This window comes from Panthera tigris, chromosome B2 (genome assembly GCF_018350195.1).
Source record: "Panthera tigris isolate Pti1 chromosome B2, P.tigris_Pti1_mat1.1, whole genome shotgun sequence".
In the NCBI taxonomy this organism is placed as follows: Eukaryota; Metazoa; Chordata; class Mammalia; order Carnivora; family Felidae; genus Panthera; species Panthera tigris.
The window spans coordinates 17312802-17331218 of record NC_056664.1 but is presented as its reverse complement, the minus strand read 5'-3'; the positions used below and the strand labels follow the sequence as shown (position 1 = coordinate 17331218).

The window sequence follows — 18417 nt, the reverse complement described above, 5'->3', positions numbered from 1 at the left end:
GCTGAATTAACTTGTGCCACAGCTGTCTACACTGCATTCACAGCCACCTGTGGGATACTCTCCTGCTCATCCCGTTTGCAGAGCCAAAGACATGAAAACCTGGTGAAAGATGAGGTAGAGGGAATTCTGTGATGTAAAGTTGTGATTAATTGCTTAGCCCTGGGAGGGGGTAGGCAGGGGAAGTTGCTTTGCCAGGATTTGTGTAAGCCTGAAAACGATGTACAATTGGATGACTTCAATTATCATGTGAAGATTCACCATCTAGAGGTCATAAAAGAAAACTCTTGGAGCATTAAGAATACATATCCTGAAAAAATAAGGGACATCAACAAAGTATAGGGAATTGAGTAGGAGGGAAGGGCTGTGGTAAGTCCAAACTATGCTCGTTTGGGACATTAAAGTACTAGACTCTAGGAGTATGTTTGACCAAGAAGGGCTCCGCATCGTAGTGTGGCATTGTGTGTATTTTGAGGAAATTATTTCTTCCAAACAGTCAGCTACACTTCAAGGCTCCAGCTTCTGTGGGCCTGAGAAGGGAGGGACTTATACTGCCCCCATTTCTAGCTGGGGTTTGAAGGATACTCTTTGGCTTATGCTAGTGTGACGTGAATAAATACATGAGTGTTTTCTGGTCGGGTAGAAGTGAATTAAGATTCCTGATGGAATAATCTTGGTTTCATAGTTATTCTAAATCTTAGCAACTTTTTTTTTTCCATTTAATAGTCATGGCTAAAAAATGTTTAGGGCTTCCCAAGTATAAGACAGTTGTGGGGCACCTGGGTGGCTCCGTAGGTTAAGTGTCCGACTCTTGACTTCAGCTCAGGTCATGATCTCAAGATTTGTGAGTTCGAGCCCTGCGTTGGGCTCCTCACTGGCAGTGGGGAGCTGGCTTAGGATTCTCTCTCTCCATCTCTCTCTCTCTGCCCCTCCTCCACTCACTTATCTCTAAAATAAACAAACTAAAAAAAAAGACACTGTTGTAAGCACTGAATGTATTTTACTTCATCTAAATTCACAACAATCCAATGAGATGATGTACAGAGAAGAGTTAACACAGCAGGTCTGGGGCTGCTATCCTTAGAAAGCCCTGTTTGAAAGGTTGGCCTTTGGCTGGCATCTAGGAACTTGGATTTCACGAAGGTTTCACCATTCCCTGATAAGAATGACTTACTGTAGCTGTTTGTAAAAACAATGTGGTTTGTGTTAACACCTGCTCCCCTTTCTGGGGTTTGAAATTTTGCTATGTTCCAGACAGAGGATGCCTAAGTGGCCAGCCCTCAATCAAAACTCTAGCCTTGAGTCTCTGATGAGCTTCCCTGGTAGACACCATTTCATACCTGTCATGACTCATTATTGGAGGAATTAAGCCTATCCTGCGTGACTCCTCTGGGAAAGGATTCTTGGTAGCTTGTACCTGGTTTCCTCTGGACTTTGCCCCATGTACTTTTCCCTTTGCTTATTTCAGCTTGATTCCATTGGGCATAATGGGTCTTAGCTATGGATATGACTATATGCTGAGTCCTCTGAGTCCCCCTAGTGAGTCATCACACGGGGCGGGCTTGGGGATCCATGGCACACGTGTGTGACATTATTATCATCTCAGTTTTAAAGGTGAGGAGGCGGTTTCGTGGAGAGTTTAAGCAAACATCTTAAGGTCACACAGCAGGCACATGGCACCATCAGGGTTTGAACCCAGGCAGGATAGCTACAGAGCCCTTGTTTCCCCCTGGGGAGCCTCTAAACTTATAATAATAATACTTCCCTCATTGGTGGATTGTGAGTCAAAGGAGATATGTTTGCTCAGAACATACTAAATGCTCAATGAAACTATATCATATTATGAGGCACCAAGCCCTCTATCTCTTCTGCCCGCTACCCAGGAAAGCTACCATATGTTTCCCATAGCTCAATGACACATAGAATGTCTCCAAGAAATTGAAACATCCATGAGGAGGGAAAAGGAAGGGGAATGGTATGCAACTCCATGACTATGTTTTTAAATGTTTATTCTATTTTTGAGAGAGAGAGACAAAGAGAAAGAGAGAGAGGGAGAGAGAGCACAAACAGGAGAGGGGGCAGAGAGAGAGGGATACAGAGAATCTGAAGCAGGCTCTGTGCTGACAACAGACATCCCGATGTAGGGCTTGAACTCGCAAACTGCAAGATCACGACCGGAGCCAAAGTCAGACCCTTGACCAACTGAGCCATCCAGGTGACCCAATGACTATTTTTTAGACAAGAATGTTTATAACAAGACTTTTGCTTTCTATGCCAAATGGAGCCTCTATGCTTTCTCTCCTCTTCCCTTGCCTCTTCTCTCTCCTTGGGTCCAGCACGGAGGGGCTGGACACTGTGGTGATAAATTCAGCAGAGCTGGCTGGGTGTTTAGGAGAACTGAAGCAGAAGAAGGAGAGAGGGGCTGGGCAGCTTGGGTTGAGCCCCTTTCATCATGGTCACCCTATTTTCTACCACCCGTCCCCCAGACGGGAACACATTGTCTTGCAGCAGAATACCTAACATTCTGGTTGCTAAAATTATTTCTCAATCACCCCTTCCTACATTTCAACCCCCCTAGTTAATGTAGAAACATCCAGTCTCTTTCCATTTGAGGAAACGGAATGACCCTAGCATTCCACAGACTTATTCTTGCACTGCTTTCAAAGAAAAACCACTCTTTCTGTTCAATGCCTGTTGGCTATATGTCAGAGCAAATGTATGGCAACTTGCTGTGTTGCCCTAGTCGATAGATCCAGATGTCCTACTCAGAGCTGAGCTGGCTAAAGCTCACTACACCTCCATGGCAGAATTTGGACGGTAATGGAAGATGCCCTTGATGTAAAACCTCATCTTCTCCATCTCCTCCTCCGAATCCCTTTCAGTAGGGAAACAAACTTCCTATTTCGTAGGAAGAAATATGACTTACAGTGTAAATGGTGGGTGAGCAGTGGCCTGGCGATGCCGAATCAATGAGATCAAATCCTTCCCTGTGAGCGCGTTTTGACAAAGTAAAATCGGAAGGAGCCCACAGATATTAGATAGCTGGAAAGAGGACTTGGTCACAACGAGTGCCAAAAGAAGGAGATGGGACCTACCTGTACAGCAGACGTTCCCATGGGAAATCTTGGCCCTTGCTGGTCAGCAGGATGTAAGCAATATGGAAGAGGTGTAAATAAAGACCAAAACCTCCTATCTTGAAATAAAGTGTATTTTCATCTAAGAAAAATCAATGTCCTCACACCAAAGGCAAGTACACTGTCAGGATCCACTGGGAAGAGTTGCCTGGTCATTGGATAAACTCTTTTAAGCCAATGACTCAGTGAAAAAACCCGAGTTTCAGTCCTAGCTATATCTGGTGCTCAACCTGCCCAACTTTACATGAGTTACCTCATTGATTCTATCTCTATTTCAGTTTCATCATTGGTAGAGTGGGGGATATAATAATGCTCCCAGGATGCCAGTAGACATTGGGTAAGATGATGTGGGTCAATGTGCTGACTGAACTGTAAATTAGTACCTAAATGTTAGCTATGAATGTTTCGCTCCGATAACGTTAGCTATCACCAAGACTGAAGAGAAAAATCAAATGTGAAATAAAAACCTAGTTTTCATTGTATTGAGCATTCAGAAAGGAGGGTAAGTTACCTCAAGCGTAGAGCCTTTTAATGCTAAATTACAAATGGAAAGGGTATTGCAATAAACTCAGTTGTATGACCAATCAAAATATTAACTTTTCCTCATTGTAGCAGCTTAATCCTTCCTCCTGGGTTGGTCTGCTAAAAACCACACGCAGCGGTCTAAAAGGTGATTGGGCATCAATGAAGACTTAGGTCAGAGTCTCTGGAGTGGCCAGTGATTTAGTTTCTTGGATTAAGGAAGTCAACACCCTCACCAATGGCTGGATAAAAATAACATTCCTTTCTATTGTGATCATCCTACATCAAGGCAATGTTTGAGATTTAAGCAGCACAGTGTGATGTGCCTGCTACAGTTATTATGTGGTTGAACTTCTAAAACACAGCAGCAGCACAAATGTGTTTTATCAATCTTTGCTGTTGGTACGAATCTTGGAGAAAGCAAAGTTGCGTCACTTCCCAATGCAGCTTACTCTAAAATGTATCATTATTCTAAGGCACTTATCATGCCTGTTAGATTCAGATTCATCTGCTCGGAGCCCTTCACGCCCCTCCCCCCCCCCCCCCCCCCCGCTCTGCTCCCCATCATTCAAACACTCTGCGCTCTCTTCAAAAATGCTGCATACAGACTCATTAAGTTCAGAGTAAGCTGCAATTAGTAAGCCTGTCAGCTTCTCTTACAAGGAACTTATTTTTCAGTGGAAATTTTTGTAATGGTTCCTGTCTGATCTTTAACTCTTCCCTGGAGACCAAACTCCCCAGCTCAATTCTTGGCAGTGCGATCCTGAGAGTGAGTGATACCTCTTTGGACCAATTAATTACTGCAATTTCTTAAATTTAGCCACTAGCTGTTTGGCACCTTCCACACAGCACCCCTTGCAAAGAAATCCTGCAGAGCTCTGAAATGCCTGGCCCCCCTGTCTGTACCCTCAGAGATTTGTAAGCCTGGATCCTGGTCCTCAAAATGCCTCCTCAAGTGTGGTCAGGGGTAGTAAGCAAAAAAAAAAAAAAAAAAAAAAAAAAAGAAGCCTCTGTGTTTCAGGGACTCACTTGCATTTATTTTACCGGGTGAGGGTGACGAGGTGATTGCCAATGTCTCCCAGCTCAACGACCAAGGGACTGCTTAGAACGTCCTGCGCGTCACCTGGATGTTGCTTCTCCCCTGGGCCCATGGGGCCATTTGCAAGTTGAGAAGCGGGGATAGGAATGTAGGACAACTAGGAATCCCAAGAGATGGAGTAAGGTTTTCAACTTAGAAGGCAAAGCAATGACGATCTGTTTAACTTACAGATAAAATAAACATTATGTCATTTATCAGTTCCTGGGATTCCTCACAAGCCCAGAAAATCAAGGGTTGTCTATGTCTCTAAAGAGGTAAATACAACGATTTTGTTTTTCTGTTTGAGTCACACGGGGGTAACCACTAAAACACTTGGGTATGTTACAAATCAACATACAATGAAAGAAATCATCCCAGTAGTTTTCTGACTTTAAGCCCACTTGAACAAAGTCCCATGCTGGCAGGGACTATTGGTACTATTTCCAACGTAGCTCAGCACGCTGTAGGGAATCCATAAATATTTGTTGACTGGTGACTGATATGCACGCTGATCTCCACGAGGACAAAGGATACCCTCCTTATATTTCATCTCAGTACTTATACCTATGAGCTCATGTTTATCATCTAGCTAATGAAATATCATTTTGACCTTCTTTACAGAGGTGGAGATGAATTTAATTGGGTTATTTTATTCATCCGAGAAGTGTTTGGGTTTTGTTTTTGCACGCTCTTCTCTTCTGGCGTTCTTCTCTTGTCGAACCCTATTCGCTCTTTAGGCCCCTTCTCTTTTATGAAAACTTATTCTCTCTCCTCCTCTTCTTCCTCATACTCAGTACGTACTGAGCATTTAATGCGTCAGACACAGCTCTAAGTGTTTTGCATATATTGACTCATAGAGCCCTCAAACCCACGTACTGACTCAAAAGAACCCCACCGAGTGAGGTATTACTGCTCTTACCTCCCTTCTGCAGATGAGAAATGGAGAAACAGAAGGGTACAGTGGTAACCTCTTCAAGGCCACACAACAGGAAAGAGGTAGAGGTGGGATTTCAACCCAGGCCATTGGCTCCAGAGCTGCCCTCTTAAGTATTCCACTGGTTATCCAGTCTCCTGGATCTGCCCATTTCCTGAACTCTGATGATCCCTTTTGTTGTTGTGGTTTACAAGAAGATAGCTAATAGTCCTCATTTTATTAAAAATAGGCTAATACTCTATGCTCTATTGTATCTGTTGCTTTGATTTTAGTCCACATTTTTTTTTGTATCTTTGTGGTATAGATCACCTTTATTCTTTTTGAACAGTAGCATAGGGGTGCCTGGGTGACTCAGTGAAACATCCGACTCTTGATTTCAACTCAGGTCGTGATCTCATGGTTCGTGAGTTTGAGTCCCGAGTCGGGCTCCATGCTGACAGTGGGGAGCTTGCTTGGGATTCTCTCTCTCCCCCTCCCCCTCTCCCCCCTGCCCCACCTCTCAAAATACATAAACTTAAAAACAATTTTTAAATAAACAACAACAACAACAAAAAAACCACACACAAAACCCCAGAAGCATAGTAATCCGTAAGTGTGGATTCCCAAATTATAATGAGGATCTTCCTGACGGACGTTGTGACGGTGTTCACACTTTCGATATCAGGCACAACTGCATTTCAAATCACCGCAAAATAAAGAAACACATGCTAGGTTGAAGTCAAAAAGAGAGTGTTGGGTCAGGTAGCTCTTCCGTGCCATTAAGAAATAAATTATTCAGCAGAGAGAAAATAAGACATAGATAAGGCCAGCACTTCTCTAAGTGGGTATTATTGAAGGAATATTACTGCTGCGCGTATTAACTCATGCATGTAAAAGCCCATTTCTCCGTGCAACACTTTGTTTAACTGTGAAATAGACATTTCGCTGTTAAATCAGGCTGGCAGGGACCCAGGAGGGCCGATCACGGGCCTGCTTGGAGGAAGGCATCACACGAAACAATTCCTGAACTTTTCCTATGGCTGAAGCAAGCAGCCAGCCATATTTTCTCTGAAGACTGCTCAGGCCCAAAACATTCTTTGCTCTGCTCTATCGAGATGAACTCTGCTTTTCAATCAGGCTGTTATTCAAATACTGGAACAGGTCCAAATTTGCTTTCCTGAGGAAAAGCCTGTCTCTGCCTCCAGCATGCGCAGTCCAAGAGGGCGGGCTCCTGGCCCCTCACCAGGGACAACCAGGCCTGGCCCCCATTCTTTCAGTGTGCGAGGGGGGGTGTCTCCTGCCTCTGCCCTCCCACCATCTGCACGCAAGTCAAAGGGACCAGCTTGCAGGTCCCCCAGGAGCGTCCTGGTGCACAGCCACCTCGATGCGCTGCTCAGACCGCCTCTTATTCCCCCTCACAATCTCCTCATGCTTTTCTAGATCTTTCCCCCTCCGCGAGGCCGGCCATCTGAGCCTCAGCTCTCCCGAGCAGGCTTCCTGACTCGAAGAACTCTCCTTCTTCATGGTGACACTGGCCTCTAACACTCACTTGGTGATCCACTCACTCACTCACTCACTCACTCCTTTGTTTATCCATCCATTCTTATGCGCCTATCAATGCCAGAGACACAGCAGTGAACAAAACTAAGTCCAGGGGAGGGGCGCCTGGGTGGCGCAGTCGGTTAAGCGTCCGACTTCAGCCAGGTCACGATCTCGCGGTCCGTGAGTTCGAGCCCCGCGTCAGGCTCTGGGCTGATGGCTCGGAGCCTGGAGCCTGTTTCCGATTCTGTGTCTCCCTCTCTCTCTGCCCCTCCCCCGTTCATGCTCTGTCTCTCTCTGTCCCAAAAATAAATAAAAAACGTTGAAAAAAAAGTTAAAAAAAAAAAAAAAAAAGAATATTAAAAAAAAAAACTAAGTCCAGGGGAGTAAACAAAAAATAAGCAAATACGCAGGTATTTACAGTGGCAGGTGGTGGTAAGTGCAGGTAATGGCGGGAGTGTTGGAGGCATATATATATATGTATAAATAAATATACTTATTATATATAAATAATATATATTTATTATATATAAATATATATAAATATATATAAATATATAAATATATATAAATATATAATATTATTATATATTATATTATTATATATTTATATGTATATAAATATATAATTATATAATATATTATAATATATAAATATATATTTATTACATATAAAAATATAAATATATAATATATATAAATATATATATTTATTATATATAAAATGGTCAGGGAAGACTAGTGTGATAAGGTGTGACCTGATTGCTGAGGGAAGGGGGGAGCCTGGCAAGTAAGACTCAGAAGGTCCTTCCAGTGCAGAAGTCCTGAGTCGGGTGCATAATTGGCCTTTTAGGGGAACATTAAGGAGGCCACTTAGCGGCCTTTTAAGTGTGGTCTTTGCTTTGCAAACAAATGTATGGTTTTTTCCTCAGCTTGAGGGTAAGCTTCCTGAGAGGGGGTGGATAATCCGTGATAAAGTGTCATGATGCTTTCTTTCTTCAGTAAAATTCCACTGTCTGAAGTATACCAATCAAAGTTTTTGGTAAGGGCTGGAAAGGGCACAAGGATACTTGGATAGGATTATAACCCCTAGCTTGTGGCCCTCGAATATCCCAGTAAAATACCAATGCTCTTAGAGTGTAAGTTATGCCTAGGCTCATAGGCCCAGAGCCACATACAGCACTTAGCAAGCAGGCACAGATAACCTCATCACTTTTTTAAAAAATGGATTCTCAGGGAGCCTGGGGGCTCAGGAAGTTGAGTGTCTGACTCTTGATTTCTGCTCAGGTCATAATCTCATGGTTCGTGGGATAGAGCCCTGCATCAGGCTCTGTGTTGACAGCGGGGTGCCTGCTTGGGTTTCTCTCTCTTCCTCTCTTTCTCTGTCCTTCCCCCACTTGCTCTCTCTCTCTCTCTCTCTCTTAAAATAAACAATTAAAAAAACTTTTAATTAAAAAATGGATTCTCAGCTCTAAATAAAATGAACTAATCCCTTTATTTCTAATAACTGCCCTTGCTTCAGACAAAATACCAAGAGTGCAATGAAAACAGAGGCCAGTAAAGTAAATAACTTAAAGCAAACAACCAAAGGAATATCATCAAACAGTCCTAGCTGAGCCTTTCCAAATCAGTGCTTCTCAAATCATAACACCTTTATTAAGTGGTTCTTTTATCCATCTTGCCATAAAAATAGAGAAAAATGAAAAAAAAAACTATGTACAAAATAGTTCGGTCACTTTATTTTAAATACAGCTGTATGCAATTGGTTAATCCTCACTGTCATTTATAACTGAATTATATGTACTCTAGAAAGCTGTACAATGGATAGCATGCTGTGTGTGATTGTTGAAATATGTTTATGGTCGTTCTATAATTTATATTTGAGGTCCCTCCTCAACCAGGAATTCCATGAAGACACAACCTTATTATATCCCAGCACCATATTATCAAGTAAATTGGATTTGATTGGCTCATGTTGTATTTGTAGTGCTTCTTGTAGGCATAAATCTTACAAGGGATTTTAATTCCTTGGGCATCTCTTCTGCATGATTTCCTTAAAGATGGGGATTTTGTCTACTTAGCTTCATTGTTGAATCCTCAGTACCCAGCACAGTGTCCGCCCATAGGGGGCCCTTCACTAATGTTGAGCAAATAACTAACTGATTTTCTGAAATGAGATATGGTATCTGTGATTGCTAATATTATGCATCAACTTGGCCAAGCCAAGAGATCCCCATATTTGATCAAACATTATTCTAGATGTTTCTATGAAGTTACTTGTCAGGTAAGATGAAAATTTAAATTAGTTGACTCTGAGGAAAGCAGATAGCCCTCTATGATGTGGGTGAGCCTCATCTAATCAGTTGAAAGCCTTAAGAGAAAAAGACTGATTGCCCCTGGGGAAGAATTCTGCCAGCCGACTCTGCCTTCGCACTCAGCTACAACATCACCTCTTCCTCGGGTCTCCGAGGAACTTGCCAGCTCCATAGAAGCATAAGCCGATTCCTTAAAAGAAAGCTCTCTGTATCGTTACACATATACTCACATGCTATTGGCTCTGCTTGTCTAAAGAACCCTGGCTAATTCAGTATGCCTTACTCATTTGCTCTCTCAATGAATCAGTCAACACATGCTATTTACCAAGAATCATTCTCACTCACCGAGGCCCCACAGCCGCCAAAGCCAGACCAGTGACACAACCCAGATAGCTTGACACAACCCAGATAGCTTGCTTCTTTTTTTTTTTTTTAATTTAAGAGAGAGAGATAGAGAGTGCCCAAGTGGGAGACGGGGGCAGAGGGAGAGAAAGAGAATCTTAAGCAGGCACCGTGTTCAGCGCAGAGCCCGACATGGGCCTCAATCCCACGATCATAGGATCCTGGGATCATGGCCTGAGCCAAAAATCAAGAGCTGGATGCTCAACTGACTAAGCTACCCAGGTGTCTCCCCACCTCCGACAGCTTTTGACCTTAATTTCTCCACTCTGGGTGGAGGACCAGAGAGCATTACCTCCTCAAAGTTTCATTTCTCTTGTGATGCAAAGCACCTGTACATCTCTCTAGAGAAACAGGTGCCAAGAGAACATTGTACTTGTCAAAGCTGTGTTGTGATGGTGTTATGGGAGGCACCAATTTACTACTGTAATTTTAGGGGAAAATACTTCCCAGGGCGATGCTGAGACATTAATAGTATCACTTCCTCTAAACATTTCCACTCTTTAGAGTGAAGCTGTGGGTGGGGAATTTCCGTCATGGAAACTAGCCAAAAGGTTACAAAAGGTTCACGGACACGGTACCACTTGATGTGTGGCAGATAATTGGTCCCCCCATAAGGCTAAGGAAAAGACGAATCTAAAAATACATCAGCTGGAAGCCTCTAGGGGAGCACGGCATGAAATCTGGTTCTCTTGGGGATCTAGCAATGAGATTAGCAGTCACCGAGTCTATCTGTGGACCTGAGGGAGGATGCTTCTGTAGAGTCCATATTCACATAGACCCTCCCACTGAGGGTTTGTGTGGTAGGGGAAGTGGACATTGAGAGTGAAAGCCTTCCTTAATGTGCCTGCAGGAAGCACAGTTCACCCCTGGGAGTATGTTTTCTCTCTGGGAGTCATTTTTATCTCTTTCTTCCTTCCCCTTTAAGGCCCCTCCTCTCCTTTGATGTCTTTTTCCTTCTGGCTCTCGGTTCTCTAATTCATTTACCTCTTACCTCCAGTGGAAGCCTGTTTCTAGCATGAAGCCAGGCCTCACGCCTCTGCTGGTAGTGTTTTGTGCATGAGAGAGGGAGAGATCTGGGGAGCATTCCTGAAATTATACCCTGAGCCTTCATCGGTGGCAATTACCTAGCACTGTCAATGGGGAGAAATGATAAATAGACTGTCATATGTCCACTTGATAGAATGCTATACAGCCATCAAAATAACTCGTCAACACCTATTTGCATCGATGTGGATTAACCTTCAGAAACAATGTTGAGCCAACACGTTCCAGTTATGGAAGGATATATATGGTATGATCATATTTGCTTAAAGTTACCAAACAGGAAAAAATAAACAGCATATACAATACACATAAATTACATATTAATTAATTTTTATATAAATAAATTTAGACATAACTTATAGTCCACATATGATATAACTGTACCTATAGACATATGAGGCATATCTAAAAAGAAAAGTAAGGGAGAATGATTAACACAAAATTTAAGAGAGCAGTTCCCTTTGTGGGGGGCATGGGTAGAAACTGATACAATTGGCTAGGGGCATGAATCAGGCCTCAAGGGTTGGTAAGGTTTATTTCTATTACTATTTAGAAGGTAGGCACGCGTAACATATGCTTCTTTGTAGTATGAAATGTTTTCCGATACCTAAAAATTTTTCCTAAAGTGAAGTTTGTTCAGATTATTAATCCTCATTTATCATCTTCCTTGGAAAACGAAGGGAGGGGCTTGGGGGATAATCGCTGCTTATAAAAATCAAAGAGAACGTTAGTGGAGTTATAGACCTCCATTAACCAAAGCTTCCAGTCGGAACCGAAGGTGAAAAAGAATTGTGGATGTACTGATACCTTCACTTGTTACCTCCCTTCACCATTGCTTGACTTACTTCTGACCCCCCAGGATGCTTCCTTAGGGCAGAACCACCATGTAATGGAGCCGGGAAGGGTGTCAATTTCAAGCTATCATCACTGCCTGGATATTTGGGAGCTATCGTGGGTGCAGTGTTGATTTGAATGATCAAAACAGTCTGCAGCAAAGCGTGGCTTGGACACCCCAGCCTAGGACGTCCCTGTCGTTCGTGGCCCTGTGGCACGCACACATGGCAGGTGCTGGGTGGAATGAGACTCAGCTGTGGCCTTGAGGAGCTCCCGCTCTAATGAAGCTCTGCCAGTCTTCTCTCAAAGTCCTGCCTCCTGGTGTCTATCATGTCAGTTGTGCTCCCAGCACAATTAGTAACATGATTTTTTTTTTTCCTTTCAATCGGCTCACTTTTTTTTTTTAACTTGAAGATATTTACTTATACTAAAAGAAAGTTTATACCACTCCTGCAGGTGAATAGCCAGTGCCGCTACAGTTAATAGAAGGTAATCATGGAAAACAGATGCAGGAAAACAAAACTATGCTGGTGAATTTTAGCTGGCTCTCGTTGACTGCTGATGGCTCATAGTCCAAGGCTCCCTTTCTCCTTGTTAAAAAGGTAAATGGCCAATGGTTAGAGAATGTTAAGATCAGGCCAATCTCAAATGATCAGGAGAGTGAAAATGGGAAAGTTTTCTGTGGCAAGGTCTAGTGACAGCATGATTGTATGCTATATCTGTGTATTGTGTACCATGTAAAATTATCCTGTGGTGCCCCACAGTTTGGAAACTTTGATCAAAGGAGTTGCCAGGAGACAGATAAGCGGAAGGAAAATGGAGGGCATTTGGAGTAAGGTGTGATGCAGTTTTGCACAGGACATGTTACGTCTAAAGGAACTCTCCCTGGGGCACCTGGCTGGCTCCGTTGGAAGAGCATGTGACTCTTGATCTCAGGGTTGTGAGCCGGAGCCCCATGTTGGATGTAGGGATTACTTAAAAATAAACTATTTTCATTACTTTTTAATGTTTATTTATTTTTGAGAGAGAGAGAGAGAGAGCAGGGGAGGGGCAGAGAGAGAAGGAGACACAGTATCAGAAGCAGGCTCCAGGCTCTGAGCTGTCAGCACCGAGCCCAACGCGGGGCTCAAACTCATGAATTGCAAATCATGACCTGAGCAAAAGTCAGATGCTCAACCGACTAAGCCACCCAGGTGCCCTAAAAATAAGCTCTTTAAAAAAAACAAAGGATCTCTCCCTGTGTACCTGGTTCCTTTCTCTAAGCAGGATCTCATAAGGGGCTGAGGAGGACGTCCTCCATATGGCCCTGAATAGATATGAGGGATATCAAAATGCAGATGCCTAAGTAAACGGGGAACAGTGAGTGACATGACCTGAGTATGCACAGGGCTGTGTAGCAGCTTGAATTTCCCCAGAAGCAGACCCTGACTCATATTCGAGTGCATGTACTTTGTTTGTTTGTTTGCTTTTAAAGTTTACTTATTTGTCCCGAGAGAGACAGAGACAGTGCAAGTTGGGGATGAAAAGAAAGAGGAGAGAGAGAATCCCAAGCAGGCTCCTTACTGCCAGCACAGAGCCTGACACCGGGCTCAAACTCGTGAAACCAGGAGATCAGGACCTGAGCCCAAACCAAGATGCTTAACGGACTGAGCCATCCAGGCCCCCTCAAGTGTGGGTAGTTTAACCAATGATCCCAGGACACCTTGCTGGAGAGCAGGAAGCCAGGGAAGAATCGTGAGAAGGGACGGCACATAAAAGGTCAGTTATCAAGCCGGCTACTCCTGTGGCAACTGAGCTTAAGTTCACGTGGAAACTTTAGGGAATCGGTAAAACATGCGTCTTAGAGTTATTCCACTCAGGCCTGAGGGAGCTGGGATGTTTACGACCCATACGAGAGTTGGATTCTGGGCCTTTTCATTTGCCTTTAAGCAATTACAGTGGCCCTACTTGGCTTGGAGAAAGCTCTCAGGTCCTGAGATAAAGACTCAGGCTGTTAGAAGTTAGTTCAGTCCTGATGAGGCCCAAAGGATGTAGGTAGGAAACTGTTTTCACTCCACCCTTCCTCTGCTAGAAACTTCAAAAACGTGTCATGCTTGACCCATACCACAGCATTCCAAGAGGGCTCTTTCCCCTCATTTACATACAGAGAAAGAGGCTCTATCATTTTAGGCATCATTTGCCCAAAGTCAGGCAGCCTGTGTTCTACACCCCTGGTTACGCCTTCCGGGTCGTCTTCTTTTTTAACATCGAGCTGAAATTCACATGACATACATTAGACATTTGCAAGAGGACAATTCAGCGGCGTTCAATATGGTCACAATGCTGTGCCAACACCACCTCCATCTGGCTCCAAAATACTTTTATCACCCCCACAGGAAATCTTCTACTACGTAACAGCCACTGGTAGCCACCAACCTGCACTCTGTCTCTACTGACTTACCCATTCTGGGTATTTCATATAAATGGAATCAAGTACTTCTTGTGCCTGGCGTCTTTCACTTTACACAGTGCCTTTGAGACTTAACCCTGCTGTGGGATGTATTAGCAGTTCATTTTTTCTTTGGTGGCTGCATAATATTCCGTTGCATATGGACATACCACGATTTGTCTCTCCACTCATCTGCTGATGGACATTTAAGCTGCTTGCCATCTCAGGCTGTTGTGAATAGTGCTGCTAGCAAAGTGTGCACACATGTAACATATTTGAGTCCCTGTCTTCAGTTCTCTTGGATGCTTAACTAGGAGTAGAATTGCTGGGTCATGTGGCAATTTTGCATTTCTCTTTTCTTATTTTATTTTATTTTTTTTAAATTTTTTTTTTTAACGTTTATTTATTTTTCAGACAGAGAGAGACAGAGCATGAACAGGGCAGGGGCAGAGAGAGAGAGGGAGACACAGAATCAGAAGCAGGCTCCAGCCTCTGAGCCATCAGCCCAGAGCCCAACTCGGGGCTCGAACTCACCGACCGTGAGATCGTGACCTGAACTGAAGTCGGACGCTTAACCGACTGAGCCACCCAGGCGCCCTTGCATTTCTCTTTTCAAGGAACTGTGCTAGTCTTCTTGCGGGGGCTCCTTCTCCTCTAACTTCTATTTATTTATTTATTTATTTATTTATTTATTTATTTATTAAAAAAACTTTTTTAACATTCATTTACTTATTGAGAGAGAGGGATGGAGCACGAGCAGGGGAGGGTCAGAGAGAGAGGGAGACACAGAATCTGAAGCAGGCTCCAGGCTCTGAGCTGTCAGTCCAGAGCCCGATGTGGGGCTGGAACTAACGAACCACGAGATCGTGACCTGAACTGAAGTCGGATGCTTAACCGACTGAGCCACCCAGGCACCTCATCCCCTACCTCTATTTAAATGTTAGAATTTCTTGGGGCGCCTGGGTGGCTCAGTTGGTTAAGCATCCGACTTCAGCTCAGGTCATGATCTGGTGGTTTCCTAAGTTCCAGCCCCACGTTGGGCTCCGGGCTGCCAGCTCTCTCTCTGCCCCTCCCCCACTCATGTTCCTTCTCTCTCTCCCTCTCTCAAAAACAAACACTAAAATAAAATAAAGTTTAGAATTTCTTGAGATTCGATTCTAAGCCACCCTCTCCTTTCCCATTTGATACTTTCCCTCAAGCATGTATCACCCACAATCATGGTTGCAATTACCAAATCTATGCCAAGGATCCCCAGACCTCTCCCCTGAGCTCTAGATATTGGCCAGTGTCGAATGCCTGACTGACATCTGCATTTGGATTAATTCTAGAACTGAACTAACCCAAGCCTGGTCCCCACCAGCTTCCCCAGTCTCAGCGACTGGCTATAACAGCATCAAGATCCGTTTGAATGTGCAAACTGGGAAACTGGGGGTCATCTCTGACCCTTCCCCCCTCGCTCTCCTTTTCTGTCCACCACCAAGTGCCGTCGATTTTCCTTTCTAGCTGACTTTTAAATTTGTGTAATTCTGTCTCCACTGCGACCACTCTTGTCTGTATTCACGTAGATACACTTGCCTGGCTGACTTTCTCCACCTTCTGATTGGTCTCCCTGTCTCTAGATGTGGTCCCTTTCCATCCGTCCTCCACACCTATTCTAAAAGCCATGGAGAACCCCTCTACCTTCTCCGTGGCTTTTAGAATAAGCAACATCTTTCATGCTGCACTTTGGGCTAATTTGACCTACTATCCACTCGCCTCCCGCTACACTGGCCTTGATTTTGCCAGATAATTCTGTGGTCTCCTACCTCAGGAAACAGTCTCTGCTGTTCTCTCTGCCTGGAGCATAGCCTTGTGAACTCCTACGCCTTCTTTTCAATTCTAGTCTCATTTTCTTTCTAGAAACCTCCCTGCCTCCCAGACGAGATCAGCTTCCCCCACAATACGTTGTGATCCTTATCGCATTTGTGTAATTAGTAATTAACGTCTGCTTCTCCCCCGCGCCGTAAACTTTTTGGAAGCAGGGCAACGTCCGTTTTCCTTCATCTTATGTAAGTTTTGACTTAAAAGCAGCTGCCCCATGAATGAACTAATTAATGAGAAATGGTGGAGCGCCAACTCAAAGCTGATTTGTCATCCTGCCCTTTCCACTGCTCCACTTTGCCCCATTCTTAAAACAGGGATGTCCTTGCAGATTGGAAGGAATTTATCCCCAAACTGGAAGGAAGTAGAAACAAGGAGGAAAATCACTTGACTTGTTCCCAGGGTCCTGTCATGGGCTCTTCACACCCACTTCTGGTGGGAACCAACTTTCTTGGGGGGGGGGGGGGAAGCTCCTCAAACAGGGGTTAAGAAGACCAGAGCACACACCCTCAGCTCTCATCACGGGCACACAGGGCAGAAAACCAGCCCGCCGACGTCCACACAGCTTTGAACAACATGCAACGCTTTTCGAATGGCATTCCCTTGAAAGTTGTCCGTGTTTTTCGTTTTGAAATGATTTCACCAAGATGAAAAGGCTGCCTCAATTCCTTTGTGGAAGAAACGCTACCGAATGAATGAACGACTCAAGGGAATTAGTAAATACAGAATAAAGAAAGGATGGAGAAGTTGAGGTGGCCCAGTGCGAACAGGTAGAACATAGTGTGATTTGTCCCCAAGCCCTTAGAGATGATGCTGATGACCAGTTCTCTGCAGAGCCAATCAACCCTGAGTCCAATCCCCAATCACCATTTCCTACCCCTCCAGGCTGAGTCCCAGAGGGACCGAAAATGACATTATGAATGATTTTAGTCCATCATAATGTGCAAGTGACAGCTCACACTTTGAAGTATTGAAATAAGTTAGGAGAAGCCAAAGCTCAAGGTTATCACAGGTATGCTCTCTGCGGAGGGCAGCAAGGGGGAGGAGCCATCCAGCTTACACACCCGGAAGCACCTCCCCACGATGATTTCAAAAATAGAATCATGTAGGTTTCAGGTTGCTTTAAAGCCAGTGCCTGCGGGTCGACTGGAAAGAATCCTGGAGTCCTTCTTTCCACGTTTGGGACTTGTTGAGGCCCTCTCAGCTCCAGTTCAGGGGTGTCAACAGAGGGGAACACTAACAGATGTCTGATACCAGCTCAGGAAGTCAGAGTCTGAGTCCCACCCCCCGTCAGGCCACAACAAGTGTCTGAGAACTTACCCAGGGCAGAGCCACTGCTGCTGGATCGTCTGGTCTCACTGGTATTCTCTCCCTCTCCCCAGTCAGGCAGGTGGGAGCTGGGAGCTCAGTGCTGCCTCATCCCGATGCTTGTATCTTGCCCCGGCCACCAGATTCGCTTCTAAAGGCAGCTGCAAGCATTTCCCTACTGAGCAACCACACACATAGACTGTGAACAGGGTTTGTGCGTGTTTTTCCTTCCGGTTGCTGCAAGTGATGTTGTCTCAGTTCATTTCCTCTCTGTGTCTTTTTTTTTTTTTTTTTTCATACACTGGGGGCGATATGTAGTTTAGGGGCAGGTGAGAAATCTAGCTCTCATCGGTACTGCTTGCTCTTTTGAGAAAGAGAGGTGATCTTTAAATTATTGCAATGGCATTCTGCAGAGTGGCATAAACTCCTTTCTAGGCTGCCCGGAGGCAAACATTCAGCTATGTTAAGGCCAACCAAGTCAGGGTTTTGTGGTTTTATGGACTTAATAGACTCTAAAGAATTCCCCTATAAGTTGACACGAAGCAACTTTTCATTCGACCAGTATTTTTTGAGTCTGTGCACTGATAGGCACCCTGCTAGGCACTAGGCACCCAGCTGGAGCATCCCAGCGTGGAATGGAGGCCTAGACTGAGCATGTGGAAAGGACTTTGGAAGTTCCTTAGTCCCAAACCTTTGTCTTCTGGCTGTGCCTCTGGGTAGCCGACAAGTGGTCTGGTCTGAGGCTAACTACCTGGTGGTTACCCTTTAAGCGCCTTTGGTCTTTCTGGGCCTCAACTTCCTCATCTGTAAAAGGGGACAGTCATAGGATTGTTGCGAGAGTTAAATTAGTTACTATATGTAAAGCCCTCAAAGAGTGGCTGGCACAAGTCAGTAGGTAGGCAGGATATGAGCGTTTGCTATCATCACTGGTGGTGAGTTATATTATTATAAGCTCAGTCCTTTAGTTTTTCCTTCTCTTCCCACTTCCCATCCCTCTCTGGTGCCTAGGAAGGGACTGGGGGACAGAGAGGGTTGAGGAGAGA

The 18417-nt window shown here is 44.4% G+C and overlaps 1 protein-coding gene across 1 annotated transcript in view; it reads right to left on the bottom strand.

The window, feature by feature from the left end:
* NEDD9 (neural precursor cell expressed, developmentally down-regulated 9) overlaps positions 1 to 17592 on the bottom strand; it is a 182126-nt gene extending 164534 nt beyond the window's left edge. The window contains exon 1 of the mRNA XM_042985723.1: positions 17387 to 17592. The gene's annotated coding sequence lies outside the window, so the exon portion shown is untranslated. The remainder of the gene's footprint in view (positions 1 to 17386) is intronic.
* Between the last annotated feature and the right edge of the window lie 825 nt (positions 17593 to 18417).